The 3,151-nt window shown below is 45.2% G+C and overlaps 1 non-coding gene across 1 annotated transcript; it reads right to left on the minus strand.

Annotated features, from left to right (window-relative positions):
• Positions 1-2,783: 2,783 nt before the first annotated feature.
• Trnas-cga (transfer RNA serine (anticodon CGA)) lies at positions 2,784-2,858 on the minus strand. The gene has a single exon. It is a non-coding gene; the product is annotated as a tRNA-Ser (tRNA).
• Between the last annotated feature and the right edge of the window lie 293 nt (positions 2,859-3,151).

The raw sequence follows: 3,151 nt of genomic DNA on the forward strand, positions 1-3,151 counted from the left end.
CGTCCATTTGTCTGAAAGCACTCATGGTCATACAGACTCTCAAAAAAGGCTTGAAATGTTGTGTGATGTGGTTGGTGTCTCTGTGGGTACTTATTTTGGAATAGCCATGCTGCCTCACTACCATTACTGTCTGCTTGGCTGTACACAAACACCATCTTGATTTGTTCACAACTTGAATACCAGACCATCCTGCTGCTCACAGTATGCTGTGTCAATCACATAGCCTGCAACACACAAGGAACACACAACACATGGTTAGACGAACTTATATTCGTTAGTGCCATCTACCATGGCAACGATGCATTTCTGGACATATGTTCATAGTACCTTTTTTCCTCCATTTTCAGTCAGGAACCCACCCTGCAGTTTGTTGGTTTTATAAATGTTCACTCTGTGTATATTTACAGGGACTAATAAATAGTTTTCCCACTTTTGAGAGAAATGTCGAAGGGTGTGGGTGGTGAGATGTATATCAACACCCTCAACCACAAGGCAGTGTAAATATAAGCACTGATGGTGATGAATAAGAATATAGGTGGAAAAATATGTTTAACTAATAATTCTTTTTCTCCTTGCAGGTGAGCTGAAGTCTGCATCACCAGCGACCTGATGTGGAAATAATGCTGTTCAATTAAAGCTACAGTTTAAACACCGGTGACTGTAAGACTGTCAGTGTTGGTATGATACCGAATTCGGAGTTCTACCTGGTGGTGGTATTTTAAAATGCTTGATTTAATGTCGTCGAAGTAATGTTATCCATGGATGAATGGTCTCGATTGTGTGATGTGTCAATGCAAATTCTAAACTTGTTCCACGGAAATATTCACTCTCCATTGGTGATACTGGGTAATCATACAATCTCTCAGGGGACTTCTTGCCAACAGTTAGAACATTTAACGGCAGAGAGTGCATACATCTGCAGGAGGAGCCGGTTAAGAATCTATTGTCTTCCAGTGCAATACAGCATGAAACAAAGTGTCAGCTAAGGTGGCAGCCATATGTTCAACGATTCTGAGAGACACTGTGGGGTAATTTGCTGGAGTAAGATTACCAAACTACTCCCGCCCCCTCCACTGGAAGAAACCATAGCTCAACTCTGTGATTCATGTTGCACGTTGATGGAGGTGGAAACACATTAATTAACTTTGCCAAATGTGGGCGTAGAGCTCGGAGATTATTCAAGTTTGTTTATATATCCAGCTATACACTGATCAGTCAGAACATTATGACCACCTACCTTATAGCCAATATGTCCACCTTTGGCATGGATGACATTGGCGACACATCATGGAATGAAACCAGTGAGCCCTTGGTAGGTTGCTTGAAGGAGCAGGCACCACATCCATACTCACAAGTCACCTAATTCCCGTAAATTCCGGGAAGGGAGCTGATGAACTCTGACACCACGTTCAATTATATCCCACACGTGTTCATTCAGGTCCAGATCTGGCGAGTTGGGGGCCAGCACATCAATTGTAACTCGCCACTGTGTTCCTTGAAGCGCTACATTGCACTTCTGGCCTTGTGACATGGCGCATTATTTTGCTGAAAAATGCCACTGCCATCAGGAAACATGATCGTCATGAAAAGGTGTACATGGTCTGCAACCAGTGTATGATACTCCCTGGTCATCATTGTGCCTAGCACGAGCTGCACTGGACCCATGGATGCCCGCATCAATATTCCCCAAAGCATAATGGAGCCACCGCCAGCTTGTCTCCATCCTGCAGCACAGGTGTCAAGGAGCTGTTCCCATGGAAGACAATGGATTCGCACCCTCCTATCGGCATGATTTAGAAGGTATTGTACTCATTAGACCATGAAATGCTCTGACACTGTGCCACCGTCCAGTGCCAAAGGTCACGTGCCCATTTCAGTCGTAGTTGCTGATTTCGTGGTGTCAACATTGGCACATGTACGAGGCATCAGCTGCGGAGGCCCATCGTTAGGAGTGTTTGGTGCAATGTGTTTTGAGACACAATTTTACTCTGCCCAGCATTAAAGTCTGATGTTACACCACAGCTGTCCTGTTTTACCAATCTGCCCAGCCTACGACATCTTACATCAGTAATAAAGGATGGCCTCCCAGCACCACAACGTCTGGATGTGGTTTCGCCTTATGTTGAAGACACTCACCACAGAACTTCTCAAACACCCAACAAGTCATGCAGTTTCCGAAACGCTCATGCCAAGCCTCAGGGCTATCACAATCTGCCATAAGTCAAACGCAGATAGATCGTACACCTTCCCCAGTCTACACACTGACAGCAAGCTCACTGCACCATGCATGTGTGTGACTAGCAGTCATTTCTTGCCAGCTGATGTTGCTATGGTCTGGATGAGTTTACATTGACAGTAGGTTGGTGGGCATAATGTTCTGGCTGATCAGAGTATATAAGTGTTTATAAATTAAAAGAGTTTAAGAGCTATTAGTGTGGTATTTATTTAGCTTTAAAACCCCTACATCCTGAGGTAAATAAACAAAACAGTTGCCACGAAGACTGAATGGATAAAACAACCTGCTCACAAGGCTCTTGTGGTAAACGCCTGGTCTTGGAATGGTACCAGAACCTATGGGCAGAGTATGAGGAATGGTTCACAACTTCCTGATAATATTGTGTTTCGGTTGTTAGACCACCTCATTGTGGGAAGACTAATCATATTTTATCAGTCTTACTTCCTGAAGGGATTCCCTTTGAGCATGTATATACACTGGAATGAGATATTTTCACTCTGCAGCGGAGTGTGCGCTGATATGCAACTTCCTGGCAGATTAAAACTGTCTGCCCGACCGAGACTCGAACTCGGGACCTTTGCCTTTCGCGGGCAAGTGCTCTACCAACTGAGCTACCGAAGCACGACTCACGCCCGGTACTTACAGCTTTACTTCTGCCAGTATCTCGTCTCCTACCTTCCAAACTTTACAGAAGCTCTCCTGCGAACCTTGCAGAACTAGCACTCCTGAAAGAAAGGATATAGCGGAGACATGGCTTAGCCACAGCCTGGAGGAGGTTTCCAGAATGAGATTTTCACTCTGCAGCGGAGTGTGCGCTGATATGAAACTTCCTGGCAGATTAAAACTGTGTGCCCGACCGAGACTCGAACTCGGGACCTGTTGGTAGAGCACTTGCCCGCGAAAGGCAAAGGTCCC

The sequence above is a fragment of the Schistocerca nitens genome, chromosome 3, assembly GCF_023898315.1.
Source record: "Schistocerca nitens isolate TAMUIC-IGC-003100 chromosome 3, iqSchNite1.1, whole genome shotgun sequence".
NCBI lineage: Eukaryota > Metazoa > Arthropoda > Insecta > Orthoptera > Acrididae > Schistocerca > Schistocerca nitens.